This window comes from Ursus maritimus, unplaced genomic scaffold, assembly GCF_017311325.1.
Source record: "Ursus maritimus isolate PB19 unplaced genomic scaffold, ASM1731132v1 scaffold_10, whole genome shotgun sequence".
Lineage (NCBI taxonomy): Eukaryota > Metazoa > Chordata > Mammalia > Carnivora > Ursidae > Ursus > Ursus maritimus.
The window spans coordinates 21806966-21819376 of NW_024423344.1; the positions used below are offsets into that span (position 1 = coordinate 21806966).

Below are 12411 nucleotides of genomic sequence, written 5' to 3' on the forward strand. Positions count from 1 at the left end.
GTCCTTTCTTCAAATGCTAATCTAGGCAGACTTCAAAAAAACTATTGGAAAATTTGTTTAAAATGGAGAGTAATGGGGGCACCTGGCTCAGTCAGTAGAAGCGTGTAACTCTTGATCTTGGGGTAGTGAGTTTAAGCCCCACACTGGGCATAGAAATTAATTTAAAAATATTTGGAGGGGAGGGGCAGAGGAAAAAGAGAATCTTAAGTAGGCTCCCTGTCCAGTGCACAGAGCCCAACAGGGGCTCAGTGTCACAACCTTGACATCATGACCTGAGCCGAAATGAAGAGTTGGACACTTAACTGATGGAGCCACCCAGGCACCCCAATTAAAAAAAAAAAAATTAATAAAATAAAATGGAGAGCAAAGCCGCACCTCCAGAAAATCTGACTATACAAGAGGGAGGTATGATTCTAACAAGCTGCTTAAGTGTTTCCTACCTTGAGAAACAATGTTTCAGGAGACAAAAGTCTAGCCTGGGCAAGGGAGGCTCAGAATGCTGTTGGATCTCAAGAGACCTTAGGCTTCTGTTATAGCACATTTTCATAATTTACCTGTTTGTATGTCTCTTTCACCCACTAGACTTGAAGCTCCTTTTGGACAAGGAACTTCCCTGATCTCTGTATCTACAGGCTCAGTACAATTTTACTACATCCAGTAAGTGTTTGGCATTGAATAATTAACAAAACAAAGAACAATAATAATTCATCAGAATCTGATCCGACTGGACTAGAAGTTCTTTCCCATCAATAGATTGTTAAAATAAACCTGTCATTAGAGTTCATATGCTTTTTATCCTGTGATATTAAATTAAGCTAAACAATTGCTTTTGGGTTTTAACAGTGCTCCATCAGGTAAACAGGATAAGAATAACTATCTGTTTTAGTTGAGAAAACAGGACAAGGAGGGATAAAATGACTAACAAGTACTCACAATTTTTAGTGTCTGCATAATCAAGGATACCTAATGGAGTAGTGGAAAAGCGTAGTCTGTATTGCTGGGTTTGAATTGGAGCTCTGCCATTCACTAGTGTGATCTTGAACAAGTTATTTAAATTTTCTGAGCCTCCGCTATTTGTGTATGTACTGTATATACAGGGACAGACAGCAGCTTTGTCTGAAAGATTAAATGAGTCTCAGAGAGTGTTTAGCACATAGCAGGAGCTGAAAGAGAAATTAATCACATTGTGTGGATTCAACTTGATTAAAAACATTCCTCGTGTTCTAATTATTGGGATCCCCTTGAGAATTTTAATATTCTCAACTCTAAAATATAATGTATAGGGATACTATAACTTCACCCAACCCTATATTTTCCAGAAGGATTCAAAGTCTCAAATGTGAATTCTCTTACCCCCATTTTCTTTTTTAGGATCATCACCCTCTGGCTGGGAACAGACTCCGTGAGAAGAGTGAAGAGAAAACAGACTTGGAGTCAGATAGCTCAGCCATTTACTTGCCAAGTGACCTTGCATAAACACACTGAGCCTCAGTTTCCTAATCTGTAGAATGGAAATAAAAACACCTACTTCATGGAGCTGTTATCAGGGTTAGAAAAGGCAATATATATGAAACATCGATGTCACACAGCAGGTGCTCAATGAATTGTTCCCTCCTGCCCCTACAGACAACACTACGAAGGAATTCAGTAGCTCTAGTTAAAGATTGGTATCTAGGTATTTTCATACTTAATAACTGTGACATCACACCAACACTTTTTAAGTCTAATTAGTTGCAAGACCTTTCTTACGTCTCTCTGAAACAGAGTTACTAGCTGATAGCACGCCTAAGACTCACAAACGTTGTGAAGACTCCAACATTTCCAGAGAGGATAAGGGCTGTGTCAACCCACAAAGGCTTTCTCTTTCCTAGGAATGTTCTCTGGGGTTTCCCCATGGGACTTCCCTGCGCTACCTTGAACTAAATGCCCCACCCCTACGACCTGGCCTCCTGAGAATTTAAAGCCTGCCTTGTCTGCTGCCCTTTATATTCCAGGATGCTAACCATCTTGTATTTATTTCTCCATATCTTCCATTGGATTTGAGGACAGGACAGTGTCTTCTTCACTGTCTAAGGTTTAGTCTCAAATACAATTCTCTAATTGCAGTATTTTCACAAAGTTTTCTGCTAGATGGTTCTCTTAAAATTAGTTTTTTGTTTTCTTCTTTCAGAGGCCTGAAGTGTCAGTCATCTAGGTATAACAGGGATAGATGCATTTCATTTATTTATATGTGCCTCAGCAGGTCCTAGAATGGAAATACCGACTCCCTTAATAAAATGAAAGTGAATCCTTCTTAGCACCAGAAGAAAAACCTGGGAAGCATCTGACCTACTGTAGCACCACAGCCTCCTCAGCTTTATTTTCGGGGCCACCCACTACTCTGAAGGCCTTACCCTTTAAACTCCTCGCCTGGATCCAGGCCAATCACCTCAGTCTATCTCTCTACTCCCTCACCCAGTCCTCTAACCACAATATTCCAGGGTTGTTGACCTTGTAAATAGGCCCAAATAACCATGCTCACTTCACCATGGATGTGTCCATGTATCTCTTTTCAAAGCATATTTTAATTGCCTGGTTTTTTTTTCTCTATATAAAGAAAATTAGATTGTAAGCTCTGTGAGGACAGGAATGATCTTGTTCACTGTCCCATTCCTGTGCCTGACACGCAGTAGTCTCTCCATAAATATCTGTTAAGTGAATGATTTCCTTTTGCAAGATTTTTCAAAACCACTTGACTAAAGAGTAAACGGAAAACAAATGGAAAGAATCTTAAAATACAGTACAAGAAACTTAGCCAGTAACATACAGATTTCTGACAGTAACATAGTCTCTGGAAGCTTCAGCCTTGTGCCATTCACCTTTGGACTGGGCATATCCACCTTGTCTCTTTAGGCAAGGCAACTAAACTCCCCATAGTGAGAGAGGGACCCTAACCACCCCAAGTCCTCCACACACACTCAGATCCTGTCTCTTGGTCATTTTCAGGCCCTCCTTCAATCCCTCCCAAGTCTGCGGATAGACCTTCCTGTCAGACTAGTCCTGCTGGGAAGCCCACCTCCTCAGCTCAGTGCAGGATCCCCCCCTAGCAAGCCCAGGAGTGTGGAGAACACACAATGTCCCAAGAAGGAGGCACACACACGAACAGGGGATGAATCCTTCCCAGGCCTATAACCCACCTTTTGTCTTTGTGACCACCTCACTTGAGGAAAAGAAAATAGTCCCAAAATTCATTTCTACAAGCAAAAATACCTATAAGATCCTAGGAGAACAGTCAGCCCTGAGTTCATTGATTGCAGATTTGGGAAACTTGTGTAGTTCTCTTCCGGTGAAAGAAGAAACCTGACTCTGAGCTAACCCCTGCCCAGAGGCCGCTGGGGCCTGGAAATACCCTTGTGGATTCGGCGTCTAGGCCAACGTCTGGGAGTTCCCTGCCATCAGGCCATCTGCACAGACCCGCGCTGAGCGTTTGACGGGGCCCAACTGTATGACCTGTGGCCAGACTGCGTGTGACAGCCATGAGGCGAAGGCCGCTGCACCCCCTTGACCGGGAGACACTCCTGGTCGCTGCAGCGAGGCCCACCTTTCCTGCTCACAGCTACCGGGGTCCTTCGACCCTCACCCCGCGTGCCCCTGCTAACCGCGGACGCAGCAAGATCGCTGACGAGAACAGAGTTCGTTCCTGCCCCTTATCCCTTCCCCGCCACACTTGCCTGCGCCTCGAAGCTCGCGAAATGGTTCCCCCTGCGTGCCCCTCGCTCCAAGCCGAGGCTGAAAGCGCCTCGGCCTTCGCTGCTGCGCCAGCCCCGCGTGGGCTTCCCGCGGCCGCCGCTCCCCAGTGCCCTGGGCTCGGTGCGCGACGCCGTCCGCGCTGCCCGGCTGCAGACAGCGTCGTTCGGTGCTGGGCCTGCCGGGACCCCTGACCTCCAGACCGGAAAGCCCTGGGGTTGCTCCTGGGCCGCGGGGGTGGGGAGGAGGTCCGGGGCTCACTTCAAGTCTCAGTTTGCAAAAATGGTAACATGCTCTAGTCGCACTGATGCCAGGACCCCCACGAAAGGCAAGCAAGTGATTCTGCGGGCCCCTCAGGTGTGGCGTCGTTTGCTCAAACTTTGGTAATCCACTCCTTTTGCGCTGTAGGAAGGATTTTGAGGGGCTAGGGCTGAGCCCCAGACAGCAGCTCCCAGCTGGACCCGGATTTTCCCCCCCCTCACTTCTGATCTAGATCCGCGGCTCTGACCTGACGGTGACCTCCGCGTCCCGCCTCCGGCTCCGCACGAGCGGGCCCCCGGTGCGAGACTCTGGAGGAGCTGCACTCGCACCCGGGGCTTGCAGACCACTGGAGTGGAGGGCGGGGAGAAATTTATATATGCTCATGTATGGTGTAGTTTTCCAGAACGACCTAATAGATCGCAAAAGCAAAGTCCTGGTCCCAAAGCCACCACTGAGCCCCCTCGTCCTCTCCACAGATCCCCCAAGGGTGCTTGTCCTGAGAGAAGATATTAGCGCCCCAAGTTTTCCTCACGTACGGCGCTTGGAACCTGGGTTAGCGTTCGAGAGGCACGCACTGTGCTCACGCACTCACGTCTGTGGGAGCCACGCCACGTACTAATTAGATGCCACTGTCGCCAGCTCGCAGGGCGACGCAGCCCCTCTCCAGGAGGCTGAGACCCGCAGCAGATTCCAAGGTCACCCGCCGTGACTGGCCTCAACATTTAGAAGAAGAAAGGCTGCGTGGAACACTTTTTAAATACTTAATCATTTGAGGCAGGAAAGCCTGTAAGCGGACGCGAGCGTGCGGGAGTTCTCTTAAAGTGCAGCGCAAAGTTGCCAACGTAACTGTTTACTCCCGGCGAATGGGCCCCAAAGAAAACACTTCTGGACCAGGTGCCTGCGCAAGACCCGCAAAGCCGCTCCCGGCGACTCTGTGAGACCTCCAGCGACTGCGCAACCAAGGCAGGAGGAGCGGGCAGGTGGGTTTTCTCCACCCGTGAGTGCTACAACCTCCTCTCTATTTTCTCATTTTATTTTTTAAAAGAAAAAAAATGAGCACAAGTCTCAAATGTGGATAACTGAACAGGGTCCAGATAAAATTTGCATTGTAAAAAATATGAAGTCGAGATAGATCAGTTTGTGGGTGAAGGCTGCTCTAGCAGAAACGCGAGAAGTGAGCAGGAGCCCACAATTTTCGTTTTTACTGTAGAAGTCGGTAAACGAAATCAAATGGTAATAGTTACCTACTACAGCCACTGAAAAGTTTGAAATAATTTAGTGTGTTTCGGATTTATATGTGTGTAATCACCATACTTTTTATTTTTTCTAGCTATTTCCATTAAGTTTTAATAAGCTATTAAAGCTCCCTGGATAAATTTTGTGACGTGTTTTTTTTTTTAAGTGAGTGGAGATTACATGAACCAGAAGCGAACTTTGAGCATAATTTCCTTAGCCACTGGGACTCTGTACCTCCTGCCAAAATTTCCAGTGATGGAGAGAAGAAAGGGAAAGAAGGAGATTAAATATTCATTGAGTACCCACTATGTCCATGCACCCTGTTGGGGCTGGTTTTACCCATTTTATTTCATATTAATCATTGTTTATAAATAAGAGCTCTCTTTTAAAAGACGGAAACCTCCTTCTTCTGCATCCGGACCTCAAATGGATAGCTTCCATAATTATATTTTATTCGCAAGAATTTCGTTTTTATTACTTCCTTCTTCGAAGTGACATAATTGCCAAGGTTAATGGAGAGATCCATGTTTAATGATATTAAAGTCTGTTTTGTTTAACCGATTACATCGTTTAGTGTTAATCCTGACTGGTAAAAAAAAAGTGAAGGTGAGTCAGCAAACGCTGAATTTCTCCTAACTCTTTAGGTCCCTGTAAGAATAAAGAAAAAGAAATCCCGAACTGTTTGGGAGGAGAGGAACTTGTAACTGGGAGAAGAGTACCATCATTGAACGCGATGAACCAAAGAAAAGAAAGAAAGAAAGAAAGAAAGAAAGAAAGAAAGAAAGAAAAAAGGAAAGGAAAGAACATGCAAAACAAAACCTCCGTCGCTGTGGATCAAAGGAACCGAAAACATGACCCATTTTGTGAGAGTTATGCAAACACTGTGGCTTTTATTGACCATTGATAAAGGCTGAGTTAGACTAGCGGCTACATACGTTACAATGGATACGGTGTAATTGAGTTTAAAAAAATAAGAAAGGAGTTGACAACCAGATGAAGTGGGAAAGGAGAGGCGGAGAATAAACCCAGGAGCTCCAGCAGGCAGGTAAATCATCAAAAATTCAGTTCTTGCAACTAATGAAAAAACCAATCTTGCTATAGTCCAGAGGAAATGGTTCTCTGACGCAAGCCTGATGGTGAGTCTATTTGTCGTGTTTCTTTTCCGGACTATCAAAAAAGTTATTTCGAGATTCAGCCAAATGTTTTGACTGGGAGACAGAAAACGGGACGAAGCGTTTCCTGCTGTAACGCCCGGGCCGCAGAGCGGCCCAGCGCAGAGCGCGCCGGGAGTCGCGCGCTTCCCGCCCGGGGCTGCTCAGTACGGACGCTCCCCGGCGCGCCGGGAGAAGCGAGCCCTAGGTCAGCTGTTGGGGCTGCTCGGGTCCCACGTGGGGCCTGCCCTTCAGCCTTCCTTTGGAGGAAAACTTTAGTTTTGTTCTGGAAGGGGAAATGGGCGCAACTCTTCCAGAGGCATGAAGATTCCCAGTCGCCTGACAAACTTGGAAACTGTGGGAAGTTCTAAACTGAACTTCCCTTATAGTCTGAGTCCCTTTCTGTCTACTTCACCAGGGCTAAAGGGCTGCTTGCCGAGGGGTTGCTCTTTCAAAAGAGTTTTTCCACGTAGACTGGAGAAGGGCCGCCGCCCGCTCCGAAGGCTACTTGTCGACCTCAGCGCCCCGGGCTCCGCGCGGCGCTCCGCCAGCCTCCCTGCGCCCGCCCAGCCCCGCTCGCGGAGTGAGCCCAAGGGGGAGTATCTTCTCCGCGGGTCAGAGCTCGATGCCAGAGAGGTCTCCTGACTTCATCCTGTCCAGAGGGGCCAAGACGCGCACTAACCAGTGCTTGGCTCTTCGGCTACCGGGCCCATCCCCATTACCGCCCGCATCTTCCTTGAAACCAGCCCCCAATTGCAGAAGCCCTCGCCTCACACACGCCCCCCCCTTGGTCCCCGCTTTCCCGGCCCTTTCCGGGATCCCACACTCCCACCCCGCTTCTCCCGCCCGTCGGGGCCGAACACAGGCACCACTCCCCACGCCCACCCCGCCGCGCTATTTAACCCCTTACAGGTTTCCGCAGCCGAGGGAGAGCTACACAGAGAACGCTCAAACTCCACACCTCACCCCAACCCCACTTCCCACCCTACCCCCACTCCGCCTAGGTCCCCGCCTAACGCAACCTGGAGGGAGGGGATTATGAAATGAACTAGTGGTGGGCGGAGGTGGGGGCCATGCTACTGCTGGATCCTCGAAACTCTGGCAAAGTCTGGGGAACACTTGTGCTCGCCCAGGACAGTTTTCTTCGCCTCGCGTGGAGAGCGGGGTGTCCGAGTTCCTTGGCACTCACTTCGAAGAGCCTCTCCCTTTTCCCAGCCCCTTTAAGGACATCTGATCTCGGCCTCAAACTTTCTCCTCTAGTCTAAAAGCTTCTTCAGCCGCTAAGAGCGACCCCAGGCGAAGCCGGGAAGAGAGAGCGCTAGTGTGGGGTTAACCCAAACCAGGGCGCCCAGAGGTTGGCTGAGGCCCTGCGGGTCGAGGCCCCGCGCACTGTTTGCTGGAGGGAACCCCTAGGGATCCGCACGGGGCATGTTGCCACGCCTGAAGCAGGCGTTCCCTTTTCCAGATCATATTCCCCATAAAATCTAAAGCCAGATGCATCGCTTGGGCAAGTTCCCATTTCACCGCGAAAAGCACAGATTTGTTTCCAAACTGGACTCCAAATCGAGGTTTCTGGTGCGGGTTCCAGTGGAGTATGCAAGGTTGGGCTTTCGATGGCTCAAGCGACTGCCCGGGCTGGTAACGTTTCAGGTGCTGCATTTTCAACCTAGACCAGGAAATCTACATTTGCGTGTGCGGAGTTTTATTTTAAAAAGGGGGGGGTGCGGAATAAAGACAACTGCTGCTTTCAAAGCCGTGCATGTACTTTTTATTTAAGTGGGGTGGAGAACAGACCAACTTCCTAATTACATACGCCCAGGTAAGCAAGATAACCTGATGGAACCTCTGTTTCAGAGCTATGAGTTACAAGGGGAAAAACTTGCAAGAAAGTGAGAACGGTGGTCAGTTATGAAGTCAAAGGGCGAGCATGGTGAAAGCAGGGATTTTTATCAGTCTGCTGCGTTAAAAACAGCTTCTGATAAATATTTTTTAAGGAAATAGATGGTCCTTACAAAAGGGTAGCCTAAGGGTCTATAAGCCTAAGGGTCTATTTCACCTGTAGCTCTCTTCTCAACATTGTATAAAGAAATTTGGGTGGAGTAGGCCGTCTTTTTTTACAGTTAGAACTTTCTGGTATTTGCAGTTGTGGTGAAAAAGGAAGGAATAAAAACGAACAACGCTAGTCTGGGATTGACTACTGCCTGTTAACAGCAAAACATTAGCAGGAAACCAAGACTGCCTTTCGAAGCTCGCCTAAGCGAACTCAGTTTCGCATCTTTTAAAATTACAGCTGTTTTAAAGTCACCTTGGTGAAATGAATAACCAGCAATGCGGGATCTAAACGACGTAAACAAGTACACAATTCCAAGTCTCTCTATTTAAAGAGTGAAAGAGCGCGATGAGAAAGTGCATCTTACCAGCTAGAGATGTAACAGCTGTGGGCTGCCCGGTGCCGTAGGTGCCAGTGAGATAAAGCACAGACCCAACTACTCGCACAGAAAACTGTTTCCACATTCGACTCATTTAGGATCAAATGATTTTTTAACACTTGCCAGAACCCACAGATACTGCTACAACAAATGTACTATTAAATAAAGTTAGTTTATTAGGGTAAGGTGGTGCTTTTCTGGCGTTTGGCATTGTGTGTGTGTGTGTGTGTGTGTGTGTGTGTGTGTGTGTGTGGTGTATGCGCTGGGGAGACAGAACGAGCCTCTAGCAGGCCACTGTTCCATTGTTGGTTCACTGCGGGGGTGGGTGGGGAAGCGAGGACGCAATTTGGGACTGGCTGCCATCCCTAAGAGATGGTTGTGGGGGTTACCTTTACCTCGTGAAGATATTGTCAAGCCGCGTCTTAACTGAAAAAGTCTGCGGCCCGTAAGGCCGCCCACACGGGCCGCGCGCCTCATCCAAATCTGCGCAGGCCTCCTTTGTCCCCGCGGTGAGGGCGGGAGCAGAGGATGTCACCAAAGTTTCCTGAAATCTTTATACCACGTAGAACTATGGTTTTTGCGGGGAGTCTGGGTGCTTATCCAACCTCAGTGGATCAACAGTTCTGTGGGCCTCTGCGGCCTCTGTGCGCATTCGCTCGCCCAGGCCTCTCCCTGGGATCCGCCTCCAGGGGCCAACGCTAGCCTCCACGCCTCACTCTTTGGCCTCCGCGTCCCCTCCGCACAGCCCTAATCAGTCTCGAATTTCAACTCCAGACCCAGGCCAAACTTTCCCTTCTGGACTGGCATTCGCTTCTCCCAGGGGGAGGAGGAGCGCTAGGGCTCAAGGCAGCCCCCAGACGCCCTCCGGAGACCACCCCCGACCCAGTTTCCGCGCAGCTCCGGCGCCCACCCTCGCCTCCCCACCCCAGACCTTGGCCTCCCACGGCCGCTCTCAGAGAAACCCAGGGAAGCAGCTGCGACTGATGCGCCCGGGCGCTTTCGTTTTACTTTCGCTCCCTCCTCTCCGCAGCTGAAAAGACTGCGGAAGAACAAAGTGGGGGTGAAAGGCACGTGTCCCGACAAAGTGGCGGGGACACCGCGGTTTGGCCCGAAACGGGAAGGGGGAAGGAAGGCTAAGGCTCAGGCCTGGACACCCCTGTCATTTGCAGGGGCGGGAAGGACCAGGAGGCCCTGGCTTATTTTCTTCCTGCAAAGAAACGTGGTTTGTAGGCATGGATGCAACAAAATTGGCGCGGAAACGAATTCGCCTTCTTAGGCTGTGTCTTTCACATACAGAAGACAAGGCAAAATAGAAAGGCGGGAAGAAGGGCGGCCTGGACCTTTCACTAACTTGGAAGAGAGAGGAGGCACGAAAGCCGTAAGATTAAGAATGACTTCCCCCACCAGATTCTGAGACCCGTCAGGTGTCAGGGGACCAATACGTCGTCCAATTTGCAGCGGATCCGCTTAGCCCCGCGCTTTGCAAACCCAGCAGCCGCTATACAAGTTTGCTTTATTTCTTCTCACCTCCCTCTTTATGGCGAGCGAAGCACACGTTGCTAAACTGATGAACCCATGGCCTAAGTTCTCCCCCTTAAAACAAACAAACAAACAAGGCCCAAACCTGGAACGGTTAGTCAAATAGTGGCACGCTTATTGCTGCCCCGTGTGGCCCGTGCGAAGGCGCTCCTAGGTTTGGACAAGCATAGTGCACCGCCAGGAAGCGCGGCTCTCGGGCGCGGGCCGATACAGAGGTCCCGCCCCCACTCCCCCTTGGTCTGCACTTGAGCCAGAACGAGGCTGAACGCACGGGTACAGTCTCTTCAAACTTCTCAGAAAATAACATAACCCTTCCCGACTGTTTACCACACTGTCCAGCTGCCCGGAAAGGTCCAACGCATTTCCTGCACTCGTCCCAGCTCAGCCTGGGCTTTCCTCCATCCGTGATCTGATGGACTAAAATATTTTACTCCGACTCAGGCAAGTTAAACTGCGATCTAAATAAATTAGTTAGGGAAAAGACCATAAGGTGAGAAGGCAAATTACACTCAAACTAGCTATTTGCACTTGGTATTGTTGTAAGGCCTTCCTCTCGTATTTACCGCCCTCCTTGCTTACATCGAGCTCAGAAACAGAGGCTTTAGGCCGGCAGGGAGCTCAGTTTCATTTCGGGGGTATGGCGGGGCCTATCATTTCATCAGGTTTTGAGGGAAAGTTCCAATGTTTTTGTCACGTATCTAACTTCCAGTAACTACTCAAAAACCATATTCTCCCCCACTGCGGCTTAGGTCTGCAAACTCCTCGGTCCCTAGCTGTCCCGGACGCGGTAAGTGAACTCGGGCAATGCCTCGTTGCACCTGCGGAGTAGAGAGTGCGTCTCTGAAACGGCCGCACCGCGCTTCCCGCGCTCCGCGGACCAGCTTGCGAGCCACCTCCGCAAGCTTCAGTCCCCCGCCCTCATCCAGTCATGCGGGGGAGGGTCGGGGCGGGCATCTTAACGCCTGGCGCAGCGGCTGGGTGAGGGACGAGTCAGGCCCCTGGCTCCGAAGCGAGGCCCGAACGCGCGCACACTTCGCGACCAGGGCGGTGGCGCTGCCGAAGCGGGGAGGGGGGGGTGCGCTGTGGAGGGCGGAAGCGCCGGACTTTTGTGAGCACACCCTCGAGCCGCAGACCAAGGGTCCCCGCCGGGTGGCTAAGACGTGGGTACCCACATTGTGCGCGACGCTCGGGCTACAGTCGAAACCCACGAGCTGGGCGCACAGCTGAGCGAGGCAGCCGCAGCCGCCACGGAGCCTGGCGGGCGGCGCGGAGCACCGGGTAGCTGGTTTTCCCGGGTGGGCACGTGACGGGGTTGGCAGCGTTATGGCCCGGGCTAGGAGGGGGAAGCGGCGAGCAGGAGGCCGGGGGCGGGCAGGCGGCTGGCTCGCTGTGTACTTAGGTCGTGTGCTGGGGCTTTTCTCTCCCAGGAGCCGGCGGAGGGAGGGGGAGGGGCCACCGCTCCGCCTTCTCCTTTTCGCAATGTTGACGCAATCTATAAATAGTGGAACAAAAGGACCAACTTCCTCGGAGCTTTGCTGAAACTGCACAAAAAATCGAGCTGGGGGGTTCCCTGGTCCCTGGCGACGGGGCGGGGAGCGCGGCGCCAGGGGAGGGGGCGGGCGCGGTAGCGCGGGCCCCGCCGAGGGGGGACACCTGGCTGAGGCACAGCTACCGCCGCACCGCTCCGCGCGAACCCAGGGCTCCGGTCCCTGCGCGGGCTCGAGAGTTCGCCCCGAACGGGGGTCTTCCTCCTCCGCCGTTGACAGGTCAGTTTGTACCGCCCCTTTCTACACTGGGTTTTCTTTTCCCTCCCCCAAGCCTCTACTTTTAGAAGGGAATTGAGGGAAAAAATAGAACAAGGCGAAGCAGTGACAGCCACCAAATCTGCAACCGAAGCAGTCCACGGCGGGGTGGCCGAGGGGGCTCGAGGCGGTCAGCGCCTGGCCCCTCGTCGTATGGCCGGTGCCCGCGTCGCGGCCGGAGACGAAGCCAGGCAGGACTAGCGTGCGCCGCCCAAGCGGCAAGGAAAGCGGAGGCGGGAGCGCTGCGGAGGCGCGGGTCGAAGGCTG

At 51.2% G+C, this 12411-nt stretch overlaps 1 long non-coding RNA gene across 1 annotated transcript; it reads left to right on the forward strand.

The window, feature by feature from the left end:
* Positions 1 to 4614: 4614 nt before the first annotated feature.
* LOC121100215 lies at positions 4615 to 6003 on the forward strand. The gene is made up of 2 exons (XR_005831957.1): positions 4615 to 4967; positions 5868 to 6003. It is a non-coding gene; the product is annotated as an uncharacterized LOC121100215 (long non-coding RNA).
* Positions 6004 to 12411: the final 6408 nt, after the last annotated feature.